Source organism: Phoca vitulina, unplaced genomic scaffold (assembly GCF_004348235.1).
Source record: "Phoca vitulina isolate PV1807 unplaced genomic scaffold, GSC_HSeal_1.0 scaffold9, whole genome shotgun sequence".
Taxonomy (NCBI): Eukaryota; Metazoa; Chordata; class Mammalia; order Carnivora; family Phocidae; genus Phoca; species Phoca vitulina.
The window spans coordinates 44094221-44108626 of NW_022589712.1; the positions used below are offsets into that span (position 1 = coordinate 44094221).

The 14406-nt window shown below is 38.3% G+C and overlaps 1 pseudogene; it reads right to left on the reverse strand.

Annotated features, from left to right (window-relative positions):
- Positions 1–10948: 10948 nt before the first annotated feature.
- LOC116634840 lies at positions 10949–11079 on the reverse strand (annotated as a pseudogene).
- Positions 11080–14406: the final 3327 nt, after the last annotated feature.

Consider the following 14406-nt stretch of genomic DNA (forward strand, 5'->3'; position numbering starts at 1 on the left):
TTGAAATGGTTCCCAATGATAAGTCCCCATCTTGTGATTTGAATCCAGTCAATGTGAGAAAATTATTTTTGATTGTAACACTTAAATTTGGATGTTTTTAGTATGGAAAAAGAGAAAAATACAAGCTATCTTTAAAAGGAAATAAGTGCTTTGGATATCAAAACTGCTTCCCTGTGGGCAAAACATAGTTTGCTTACTGCAACTAATTTTCTGCACACAGTATGCTTCTGTGAAGTTGCTCAATCTAGTTTTTGTTGTAATTCAATTGATCTAACAAAGAGTAGTAGGTAAAACAATTTTGACAAATGAGTAATCTATAAACTGATTCAGGATAGGAAGTCAGAAAGGAAGACACTTTGGGGATTTGGTGAGAATGGTCTTTTAATTAATTTCTTCATATATTTGAAAGTAAAATATAACTGAAAAAATGAAATATTGGTAATCCTCTTTGTTTCATGCTTCCTAAGTTTTTAATAATGTGTATTATTTTTTTATAAAGGAATACCTATATAGTAAATATATTTTATATTAAAAGAGCCAGGGTTTGATATTTTCTATGTATGGCATGTATTTTATTTTACTTATATAGAGTTTATATATTTTTTATATTAAAATGTTCTATATGATTTTGTGGTTTTCTTTGATTGGCAGTTAAAAAAATCAAATGTGTTTGGTATTTTTATTGACTACAAAAGAATAAATTTCTGTTGCTTTAAGCCACCAAATCTGTAATTTATTGTAACAGCCACAGGAAACTAGTACAGATGGAAAACGTGGGACAGTTACTTAAGTAATCATTACAATGATCATAGTGGGAGGAAATAGCCTCACTTAGTCAGTGAGGTGTGTCAACCGATGTGGGTGTGTCAAATAAATTTACAAATAACCCATTTGTCTTACTGTGTAATTAACATTAAAAATTTATATAACCTGTAACTATTTATACCATCTCTGAATTGATTCAAACTATTGTGCTAACATAGACTTAAAGTTTTTAAGACAAATTGCTTCAAAGGCAGAGTTCATTTAAGGCTGAGGGGAATGTGAATTTGGCTTTCTCGTAACGTACGCATGGCTTGCCCTCAAAGGCCATTGAACCTACAAGAAGCTGGAGAAAATTACTTTTTGAACAATTAATTACAAAGTGACACCTGTCTCATGTTGCTATGTCTAGCAGTTCAAAGGTGTAGTGGATAGTCAGCATCTCTATGGCTGTGCACCTTCCAAACTTCTGCTCCTGTTTGGGATAACCCACCATTGGTCTCGATGGAACACAGGGTCCTCCCTCACATTATAGTAAACAAAATGGCACGATTCTTCTCTTTTCCCAGGAGCCAGGATGCGGTCATATTACCCGGGCTTAGTTAATCAAACAGTCCCACCCAGGACTCTGATTCTTTAGTGACTGACATATACACAGGGACACTGAGGCACGATTCGGGGCAGCAGGGGCAGCTATCTCTGCCCAAAGCTTCCTGTTTCTGCCCTTCATCACTGCATTGGTGTTCGCCCATATTCCAAGTTGCGTCTTCCAGAATCCCCCTAATGACGTGAACTCCTCTGATAAATTCCCTTTTTACTCGAGAGAACTGGCGTCAGTTCTGTTATTTCCAGTTTGGAGGTTTCTAACAGATACAATGGTCTTAGTTTTTTCGTATCTGTCTTCATATCTCAGTATTTTCTTAGGAGTTCAGGCTTCATTCATCCAGTAGGATTTCTCACTCAGAGATAGTGAAAGCACAGCCTTAAAATTATTAATGTTGATTAGCTTTTCAAGACATACCAAAATGAATAAGGTAATTGACACATCTACACAGCTCTTTGTGACAAGCTACCAAGTGTTTTAGCATCCTTACTATCCCTCAGGATAATTAGAATTCTACTTGATACTTAATCTGTATAAGATAAAGGTGATAAGGTACTTTTGTTGATTAACAAAACAATATAATAGATTAAATTTATTATCGAATAATCCATACTTCATACCAGTTGTTGTCTGAAGTATTATAAACATATTATCTTATTTAATCCTCATAGTAATCTTATGAGGCAGGTACCATTAAAATTCCTATTCTCCAAGGATATGGTGACACTGGGAAAAGATAAAATGGGGCAGCGGGGGCAGTGAGGAGGGCAGTCAACAGTTCTGTTATTCCCAGTGCTCACTTTAACCAGTCAGTTTAGTAAGTCAGTTCTGTAAGACCTTCTGACTCCTCAGGTGCAATCAGGTCTAGACAATTCAGTCACTGCAAGACTTTCTGTGTCCTTTATCTACTTCTGAAGTGCTCTCAAAACCGCACCACACGGAGACAGTGCCACCAGCCTGGCACGTGTAGACTGAAGCCATCTGCAGAACTTCAAAAATGAATCTGTGGTTTAACTCGCTACAGATATAACGATTATTTAGAAGTAATAGTAGTGTGCTATCTTAATGTATCATTTTTTAAAGAAACACCTTCTTCATCTAGGAAATCATTTGCGATTGCTTAAGGCAATCTGCATTTTGTAGCTCAGCTGAAAACCATATGGAGAATCTTGATATAGAGGTGCAGACTAAAAATAATTTTTAAAGAAGTCACTGTGGCTTAGGTTTCATGGTCAAACTGGTAGACATACCTGGCTTTTAAGGCTGTTCTGTCCTCGGCCCATACTTTGACCCAATGACAGTTTACCTCTTTAGTGTGGGGGGCTAAAGGCCTATCACATCGGTGGAGTGGATTGTCTGAAACACAAGGCATCCTCCTGCTTCCTCAGGATCATCCAACTGCCTCAATTTCCTCTGATCTTTCACTATTTGTTCATTCTCAAATTGTCTCCTGCCTCCTTCTCCTCCTGGCCCCAACTTTCCCTCTGGAGCTTATCCCATGAGGTGTGTTGCAGTTGTTTACTGCCGCATAATGAAGCACCCCGAAATTTATTGGTGGAAAACAGGAAATGTTTCATTATTTCTCACCATTCTGTGGGGCAGGAGTTCAGACAGGGATGAGCAGAGATGACTTGTCTCTGCTCCATATCCTGTCTCCTGGAGCTACAGTGTCCAGGTGGTTTCCTGACTTGCGTGTCTCACACCTCCTCCTGGAAGGCATTAATGGTGAGGGCTTGAATGACTCTCTTGGGGTCATGTTTAGTGCCTTGTTCTTTTGGTTGGCTGGGCTCCCCAATCCTTCTCCATGTAATCTCAAGACCTTTCCTCTCCAAACGGTGTCTCCATGTCATCTCTCGACGTGGTTTCTCCAGCAGGGTAGCCAGACTTCTTACATGGCAGCTCAGGGCTCCCAAAAGTAGGAAAGCAACAGCTACCGGGGTTTCTGCCTTCCTTTTGGTTAATGTAGGTCACTGGGTTGGCTCAGATTCAAGGGAAGGAGATTATACAAGGACTCCTTTGGGAGTCACCAGAGAAGACACACCAACGTATAAGAGTGGTGCAATCGGAGCATTTCAGCTGCCTTTGTGTCCGACCATGATGTGCATGTAGCTCTGAACGTTTGACAAAAGCTTCTTACCCTTATTTAATTATCTCTGCACAGATGCAAAAATAATTACTTTATATACCATTTGTCTCATGCCATTGTTGTTTCTTGTAATTCATGCCATTATTATATAAATAAAGGTCAGATTTGTCATAACTTTGGTCAGAGGTCAATGCAGAATTTAGGACAATGAGTTGTGCTTTATCTTCAAAATAAAAGATCAGAACAAAGTGAGAATAAATTTCTAAGAAAAGCAATAGGTAAATCCTACGGGTTGACTTTATTAAACCAATGTTCTTAAAGTATACTTTATGTAATATAATTTAAGGTGTAATTAACATAAACAAAATACATAGATCCTGAGTTTTGACAATTTCATCCACATATGTAAACACTACCCAAAACAAGACATAAATCATTTCTGTCACCACAGAATGTGCTCTCATGCCCCTTTCCAGTGAGTTCCCTCTCACCTCTAAAAGTAGCAATTTTTTTTTTTTTTAAGATTTTATTTATTGGGGAGCCTGGGTGGCTCAGTCGTTAAGTGTCTGCCTTCGGCTCAGGTCATGGTCCCAGGATCCTGGGATCGAGCCCCGCATCGGGCTCCCTGCTCCGCAGGAAGCCTGCTTCTCCCTATCCCACTCCCCCTGCTTGTGTTCCCTCTCTCGCTGTATCTCTCTCTGTCAAATAAATAAACGCTTAATGACTGAGCCACCCAGGCGCCCTTGTTCTCAGTTTTATTACCAGAAGTTAGTTTTGCTGGTTCTTGAATTTCATGTAAATGGCATAGATTTTGCAACCTTTTGTGATTAGGTTTGTTTACTTACCGGTTTTGACATGCATCTGTTTAGTTGGTGTATTAGCAATTAGTTCCTTTATTATTTGTTCCTTTATTAATGAGTAATTTTCCCTTTATGGATATACCACATTTTGTTTATCCATGTTCCTATTGAACTCATGGACACTTTGGCTGTTTCCAGTTTTTGGCTACTATAAATAAGGATGCTATACACATTCTTGTAATTCTCCCCCTCCGCTCCCTTTCTCTTACACACATACCCATACTTGCTGAGTCAAAGAGTAAATGTATATTTAATTTACAATAAATTGCCAGAGTTCTGGAAAGTGATGGTATAATCCCAACAGTAATGATGAGAAGTGTTTTTGGTTACTTTATATTATCACCAACATTTGGTGTCGCCAGTCTTTTTAGCATTCTCATGGATATGAAATGATGTCTCATTGTAGTTTTATTTTTGCATTTCTCTTATGACTAACTATGTCAGACACCTTTTTATGTAATTATCGGTCATTTGTATGCTTTCTTCTGTCAAGCATCTTTAAGGCGTTTTCCCATTTTTATAGCTCTTTGTATATTCTGATATAGGCCCTATGTGTTAAAATTATTTTTATCCCCAGTCTGTTCTTTTTCTTAATGATGGCATGCCTGTTCTTTTTCTTTTTTTTCTTTTTTTTTTTAAAGATTTTATTTATTTATTTGAGAGAGAGAATGAGAGACAGAGAGCATGAGAGGGAGGAGGGTCAGAGGGAGAAGCAGACTCCCCGCCGAGCAGGGAGCCCGATGCAGGACTCGATCCCAGGACTCCAGGATCATGACCTGAGCCGAAGGCAGTCGCTTAACCAACTGAGCCACCCAGGCGCCCCACCTGTTCTTTTTCTTAATGATATCTTTTGATGAGCAAAAATGTTTAATTTGGTTAAATCCAAGTTACACATTTTTAACTTTATGGTTATTTTGGTTAAATCCAAGTTATAAATTTTTAAATTTTATGGTTAGTGCTTTTCTGTCTTGTCTAAAAATATTTTATATCTAAGGTCACAAAAGGTATTTTTCCAAGTTTTTTGGTAGATACTCTATGCTTTTACCTTTTATATTTAGGTCAATTTCCATTTGAACTAATTTTTGAACTTCCATTTTGAACTAATATTGTGTGAGATAAGGACTGAGGTCCATTTTTTTACATATGAATATCCAGTTGCCCCAGGCATGTTTTTTCATTTTTTTTTAATTTTTATTTTTTAAAGATTTTATTTATTTGACACAGAGAGAGACAGCGAGAGCAGGAACACAAGCAGGGGGAGTAGGAGAGGGAGAAGCAGGCTTCCTGCCGATCAGGGAGCCCCATGCGGACCTCGATTCCGGGAACCCTGGGATCATGACCTGAGCTGAAGGCAGACGCTTAACGACTGAGCCACCCAGGCGCCCCCAGGCATGTTTTTTTAAAAAGACTATTCTTCCCCTGTTGGATTACCGTGGCACTTTGATCAGAATAATTGGCTATATGTAGGTGGATTGTTTTCCAATTTCATTGTTCTGCTTCATTGATCTATTTCAGCTCTTACCAATGTCACACTGTCCTGATAAATGTACTTTATATTAAGTTTAAAATCACAGAGTGTAATTCCCCCAACTTTGTTCTTCTTCAAGTTTGTTCTGGCCATTCTAGACCTTTTGCTTTTTCATATACAGTTTAGAATCAGCTCTTCAATTTCTGACAAAAAGTTTCCTGGAATTGTGATTGGAATTGCATTGAATCTACAGATCAATTTGGGAAGAATTCAAATCTTAAAATTTGGGAGACCTCCAATCTATGTACATGGCATATCTGTCTATTTATGTAGATTTTCATTAATTTCTGTCTGCAACGTTCTGTGTTTTTTTTTAAGTGTAGAGGTTTGCACATCTAATAGGTTTATTTCTAGATAATTGGGGTTTTATGATATCCTGTGATACTGCTAATTTCACTTATTAGTTTACTAGTTGTTTTGTAGGTGCTGTCATGTTTTCTTTATATACAATTATGCCACTTGTGATTAAGGATAGTTTTACTTCTTTCTCTCCCATATTTGTGCTTCTTTTCATTTCTTTTGCTTGCTTTATCAAACCAGCTAGGGCTTCCAGTACAATGCTAGAGTACACATCCTTATCTTTTCTCCAGTCTTAATGGAAATACTGCAATATATCACCATTGAGTAAGATGTTGGCTGTTTATCAAATTAGGAAATAGACCTTCTATTCCTTGTTTGCTGCAAGTTTTTATTTTTAATTGGTATTAAGACTTATTTTGTTGTTATTCTCTATTCTCCTCCCTCCCCCTCCCCGTGCCCTTTCCAGTAAGATAGACCTCACTGTGTGATATCCCAGGACTCCGAGACCAAGGAAGAGGAAGCGAGATCTTTAAGGTGCAGACTTGCAAGTTGCAGGCCGTCACTTCTGGCACATACTGGTGATTCATCACAGTCACTCACAAGGTCAGCCCAGTTTCAAGGAAAGGGGAAACAGACTCTACTTCCTTAGGGAAAATTGGCAAGGGAACATTGTAAAAAAAAAAAAAAAAAAAAATGTGGGGCGGGAACCATTATTACAGCCATCTTTGGAAACACAATCTACCATAAAATGTAAATTAAAACGACAAAAAAATTTCTCATCCATCAAATTGGCAAAAATCTACAAGTTGGCAACTGACTCTGAAGAAATAGGCACTCATATATTGCAAGTGAAAGGTCCCAAGAAGGGGAATTTGACAATCATTACACTTCAACACAGCAATCATAACCCTACTTCTATCTCCATGAGTAGAAGATGCACCCAAGAATATAGGTGGTATTATTTGTAAAAGCAAAGAACTAGACAACCCAAATATCCATCACTAGGGGCTACTGGAATTAACTCTGGAACACCCAAACCACACACTACCATTTAGCCATAAGTAGGAAGATTTCTATGTAATAGCAAAGAAATATTTCCAGGAGAAGTCAAAAGAGCAAGATGCAGAACAAACCCACTGATACTGAAAATATCAATTTTACCTCATGATTAAAAAAAAGCGAACTTCTTTATTTGCTCTGTTTACTGAAAGGACCTAGAAGTAATGACAGCAAAAATAAGCACATCTCTTGTCCATTTCTTGGTCTTTAAATACCAGGCCCACTAAAAGTTAGGGCATTCCAGATATGGGTCAGGGAATCGTAAGAATAATACCATGGTTCTGTGGGAGAATGTTTCTATTCTTAGGAGATACTTGCCAAACTATTTATGTGTATAGTGTCTTATGTTTGTAGGTTCCTCTCCAATTATTCAGCAAAAGAAAGTATAGTAGTCCCTGTTTATCCATGGTGATATTTTATCAGTTTCAGTTCCTGGCAGTAAACCATGATCTGACAGCAGGTCGTCGTTTTGACATACGGTCACAAAGTACTTAATAGTACTTAGTAGTAGTACTACTTAGTAGTAGCCTCACACGACATTACAATGTCTATGTCACTCACCTCACTTCATCACATCACATAGGCATTTTATCACCTTACATCATCACAAGAAGAAGGTCAGTCTACTGGTATTTTGAGAGACCACATTCATGTAACTTTTGTTACAGATTATTGTTATAATTGTTGTATTTTATTATGAGTTATTATTGTTAATCTCTTACTGTGCCCAATTTATAATTAAACTGTATCACAGGTTTGTATGTATGGGAAAGCACATAGTATATATAGGGGTCAGTTCTATCCCCAGTGTCAAGAATCTGCTGGGGGTTTCGGAGTGTATCCTCCACAGATAAGGGGGAGCTCCTAGTGTATACACTTGTATACACACCCACGGGCACATGCACACACACACTCACATATAGTGTAGGTATGTACACATACATCCATCTACACCCAAGATGGGTTCATAGATAAATCATATCCTGGAAAACATTTAACAATTGTTGGATCTAAATGGAGAGTATATGAGTGTTTGTTGTACCATTCTTTCAACATTTTTAAAGTTTGAAAACTTATTGAAAGTATTTGGGAAAAAGTTTTTGCTCTCAAAAAAAAAAAAAAAAAAAGATGACCAATAATGCAATAATGTCCATTCTCAAGAAAGACTGGAAAAAGAAGGGGGATAAACTAGCAGGTATTAAGTGCCTAGATGCATAGGTATACTGTTTCCCTTAGACCCATAGCCACATTTTGTGACCACTACATTGTTACTGTATAGATAAGAAAAGAGAGTCCCATAGGGATTGGGTAACTTGCCCACAATCGTACAGTAAAGTTGGTTTTTAAACTTTGGTTTAACTGGATCCAGAGTCCCTGCTATTTCTACTAAACCAAACTGAAGAGGAGAAAAAGTGGCCTGAAATGCTCAGGCAAGACAACGTAACTGAGATAAAACTTGAGTTGGATGCAACTTTGGAGATGAATAGAATTTGGAAGGGCACAGGCATAGAAGGAGTTGTGACATCCCAGTCACGAAGTCGGCCATGACTTACCTAGGGAGCAAGAAAGAGACCAGCCCACCGATAGACAGTGATGGTGCCATCAATGAACAGATTAACTTTTCAGAAGAGTTAGAGAACTTGGACTTAGGTATCCAGGATTTGGGATATATATGTTGTAGATTAGAGGAAGGCCTTTGGGTAGGAAAGTGACAGGAAAAGAACGTTTTAGAAAGATGAATATGGTAGTGTATCCACAGGAGATCCCAAGGCATCAAGTCATTTTAAACAGTTTATTGATCTCTTACCGTATGCCAAGCACCATATTATATATGGCGGGAAGTAGAAAAATGATGTTAAATCTCTGTTCACAAAATACTTATAATTCATTAAAAATATTTACTGAGAACCTAGTATGTGCCACGTATGGGGTTAAGCAAGATCGATAATGTCCCAGCTCTCGTGGAGCTTACATTTGTACAGGACAAAAAGAAAACACAGATTACTATATCCTTGTAAAGTTAAGTCCAGCAAAAAGGGGGGAAATGCTCTGCGGGGGGGGGGGGGCAGTCAGATGAGGACAAGATTGTATCTAGTTTGAAGAAATGGACGAGACATCATGGAGGAAGTAGCACCGGTGAGATGGGTTTTGAAAGACGAAAAACACTGTGACAGGCAGAAAAAGAAGGGGGGTATTCCAATTAAAAGGAACAATTTGAGCAAATGCAAGGAAATAAGAGGTCATTAAGGGTCATAACGAGATAGAAAGTGGTACCTCATGGCTGGACTATTGGGTGTTTTTAAAGAAAGTAAGAGGAAATACAGCTAGACACAATGCCTGGACTCCTATAGGACTCCTATAGAGGAGTCTCGAACGTCAGTATAGTAGCTGAACTTACTGAGTAGAAAATAGGAGGCCTTAAGTTAGGGAACAAAGAAAGCAAAACAATGATTTAGAAAATTCTTCTGATACTAGTCTGTAGAACACATGGGAAGGAAAATGTCAGGCTGGATAATTATTGGGAGTTTAGCGTAATGGTTTAGTAAGAAGACATATGATTTAGCAAGTCTTGAGCATGGAAACTGAAAAGCCAGAAGTTTGGGGAATGAAGAATCGATCAAAATTAAGTGAATTTGGGAGCAAAGAAATAGCTATTACAGGGGCTCCTGGGTGGCTCAGTCGGTTAAGCGTCTGCCTTCAGCTCAGGTCATGATCTCAGGGTCCTGGGATCGAGCACCACATCGGGCTCCCTGCTCAGCAGCGAGTCTGATTCTCTCACTCATTCTCTCTTTCTCTTTCCCAGATAAATAAATAAAAATCTTAAAAAAAGGACACAGTTATTACAAATGTGAATCTGAGATGTTGAAGAGAGGATGACTGGGTGGATTTAAGATGAACTAGGGGAGACAGCCATCAGAAAGTGTGCGGGGGCAAGGGGTATAAGTGAAGACTGGGTGAGACGGGTAAGCTGCCCAGAAAACCTCAAGTGAAGATGTTCAACATGTGGTAGAATTAGGCACCAGGGACTCAGTAGAGACTGTGGGTAAAAATACAGACTGAGTCATTTATTTAAAGTGGTAGTGGAAGCCATGAGAACGGGTGAGATTGTCCAAAGAACACACATAGACACAAGAGAGGCTTGAAGACTGGTTCGCTAGCCCCAGAGTGCTCTGTCTCTCCATATCGTCCCTCCCAGGTCTCTTCTTCCCGCAGCTGCCTCAGTGATCCAAGGTGCAATTCTGACCATTTCACTCCCTAGCCTACCACCCATGAAAGGTGAGGTTCAAGCTTTGACACTCAGCATTTAAGACTGAGGCCCTCTGGAGCCTCCCTATTATTACTTTCTGCCTCACACTTTATATTCTAGTATCAACTGTTGGCTCCTATGCTCGCTTCTTCTTTTTGTTCTTCCTGAGATGTTGTACGTGCCCCGGCTGCCTTCACCAGCAATAGCAGCCCAGACGCCACCTCTTGGAATTCTTTCCTGTCCTTGCAACCACTGCACTGGAGTAGGTAGTCTTACTCCAAAATGGTACAGTGACCATGCTTTTGCTCATCACACTGCAGCCTGATGACCCGTCTAGGTATCCAGTTCCCACGACCTCAGCATATCTTGACCTGTGTCTGGGGCAAAAGTGCTCCCCCCTGTCAAGACTCACCTCACACCGTATGTGTTAAGGTGGGGCCTTTTGTCATTCGTCCTCACGTCCCGTTATCGAGCATAGTGCCTGGAATAGAAGAGATGGCAAACACAGGTTGAGGAAGTAATACTATGTCTTTCTAGGATTCATTTTTTTAGGAAAACAAATGAAAAGTTTTCAATTAATAATCGCGCCTCGGATAAACCTCATTGGCTACGACACTGACACTGCACAAAACTTAAACAAATGAACCATAAACCCCAAGTAAGTGGGAGAGTATAGACTTACAGAAACTAGAAATGTTAAAAAAAAAAAAGCGCAACTGTAAGAACTGTAAAATACAACAGTAAGTTATGAGATTTGACATTAGTTCACTTTCAGGATGATTGTTTTAACAGAGCAGGTTGGCAAAAGTTAGATTTAAAAAAATAAGTAGAGAGGTGCCCGGCTGGCTCAGTCAGTAGAGCATGTGACTCTTGATCTCAGGGTCGTGCATTCAAGCCCCACGTTGGGCGGGGAGACTACTTAAAACAAAACAAAACAAATTTAAAGTAGATATTCATTCATTCATTCAACAAATATTTATTGAGCACTTGGGATGTGAATAAAAATCTAACAAAAATTCCTGCCCCGATTGAGCTTACACTCTACAGGGAGGCAGGCTACAAAAAATAGACGTAAGTAAATCACATAGTTAGACGCTGAGAAGTGGAATGGGAGCGGGGTAAAGGGATGAGGAATTCCAAGGAAATAAGGAGATGGGCAGTTACAGGCTTTCAAGAGGGTGAGCAGTGGAGGGAAGAGAGAGGCCATAACTTGAGAGACTGGAAAAGCTGAGCGCATTTGTAACTCAGGGCGAGAGGGCGAGAATCCCCCGTATTTAGCAGAGGCTGGAAATGGGAAGGAAAAAGTAAAAGTCCGGAAGGGAGGAAGAGACAGTATCGAGGTAGGGCATGGGCGTTAGTGGTGATGTGGAGAAGAAATGTCTTTTCCTCACACGGGGTGAAGACAGAGATTTTGAGGCGCAAAAAATGACGTTGACCCCTAGATTGGCGAAGCCCTCCCCATGCCAGGGCTAACTATGAAATTTTATGTCCATCTTTTTGGACATGCTAGATCAAAAAAATACGGAGAATTCTTGGATATAATCACCAGTTCAGAAATCAAGTAGTAGTACTAGTTCATGTTTGCTCTTTCTTCTCTTACAGTGACAAAAACTCACATGCCAAAGCACATGCACTCCTTTAGTTAACTTCGCTTTCCCTTTCCTGGGCCCACAAGAGTAGGCAGCAGGGAAGCCAGGATTTTCTTTTAAATTAATTAAAAGCATCACCAATTGATATGCTGTGAGCATTGTAGCTGGCCTTACCCATCTGATAAGCTGAGGACCTCAGAGTACAGCTGATAGGGTCTGATTTTGCAAGTAATTTGATATTCTGCATATTTATGTATAGATGAGCTTCTGCGTCCAAGGAACTCATAAATTAATATTTAATGAAATCATTTGCCTGGAGATGTTTTGTGCATTCCTGTTAATCTCCTGAATGCTTTATATTTAGTGTTGCATCTCAAACTCCAAAGTCAGTCACAGACTTGTCAGGACTATTTTTCACATACACATATATATCCCACGTAAGCAGGTTTCTTTCTCTGTAATTATCCCTCAGAAAAGACATCTTTCTCCAGGCCAACCAAAATCTCTTCATGAGAAGCACTCTAATTAAATATTTGAATCACAGGTAACATTTAGGAAAATCACATTGATTGAAGCCACTTCAATATTACTTTCAGAATACTAAAAAAGGGCTACCAGATACGTTATTTAAAAAATTAAAAAAAAGAAATTTAACAATGTTTAGTCATTATACTTGGAAATATGACCTCAAAAACAAGCACAGGATATATTACAACAAGCATTTTTTAGAACAATGTAAATGGGTATAATGTGGAAATCAACTACCTGCAGGATGAAGGAAAGAAATTGCTAACTTGATGTTTATACAATGGGTAATTTGAAGCATGGGATTTCTTATTAACATTTACCATTTTCAAAAAACACTGCTTTCTTTCAAATAAGCTTAGACAACAAGCTGACATGCTTTGGAAAACTGGGGTCTCAAAACGTCGAGGGAATATGTGAAAATAATGACTAGAACTCACAAGTAGAAAAAAGTTAATATATATATTTCACATAATTAAAATATGCACATAAAAGTGAATGTTTATTTCATCCCCCCAAACTACCATCTATAGATTCAAATTGAAACAAACTCGAATTGTTGTTTAAAATTGTGCTATAGCATCTTTTGGACAACATCACCACCCCTAGCTTGGCTTCTTTCCACTTGATACCAGTAGTATTCCCCCACTTGTGACAAAAATGTCTCCAGATGTTGTCAAATGTCCACTGGGGGGTGTAATCACTCCGGTTGAGAACCCTAGCACTAGACAAATGCTATCAACATCTCCAGTTAACTTCCATGTTTTTCTTGATGTCCCATTTTCTAATTATCTGAAATCTAATTAAAATACTGGTTCCTCTCTGGTGAAAACAGTTGATTACTATTACTACTATTTACTTCTCCATTTTGTAAAAGTAAGAAATTTAAGGCAGTTATGCGTAACAGTTACCGAGGAATAACACGATAAAATACACAATTATTTAAAAAAAAAAAAAAAAAAGGAAGCGTTCATCGATCCAAATCCGTAAGACGTAGGCAGTTGAAGTCAATCTTCATCAGAATGGAAATATTACTCAATACAAGTATAACTATGCTGTTAATGACTAACCTACATTCAGATCTTTTCATTTAGCTCAGGCTTTCCTTCTTTGAGCTGAACAACATATTTTTCCCTTGTCCTCACTAAAGCAACTTAAATTATTACTATTACTGATGGAAAAGTATATACATGGTCAATAGCAGGTAACCCAAATAGTCTGATCTGGGAGTATATCCAATTTTTATTTTTTTGCATTCATCTGGATGTATGAATCCAGATGCTAAAATTTATTTTTAGGTCCTGAATCCCTATAAGACAGATGGAGGGAAAAAAGAGAAGTATAAACAAGAACTTGGACCAAGGTTAAATACTCATTAACAGTAACTGAATGTGGCCTTTAATTTCTTCCAAACATTTTATTTTCATGTGCTCCTGTGATTGTTTATTTCCAGACACAATAACTAAATACAAAACAGAAGGCAAGACTCTCAATTTATAGTTTGTGGCTTAAAAAGAATCTCTTTATTAAGCCTGTTACAGTAGAATTCATTTTTTTCAAATAGAAGTACAAAAAAAATTCTAGGATTGCCACCAAAAATGTAACCAATGAGTGATGGTACTAGAGATTATTTTACTTTTGCTTCTCTGAAATTTCTATTTTTCTACAATTAATGTGTATTTTTCCTAAACCATAAGAAAATTCTTTTCGTACTTTTCCCACCAAATCATGGTTTATGGCCTATCAAGTAGGATTCTTGGACAAATACTGACATTAATCTTTTTTCCTGGGTTTTTGTTTTTTTTTTAAGATTTTATTTATTTATTTGACAGAGAGAGACACAGCG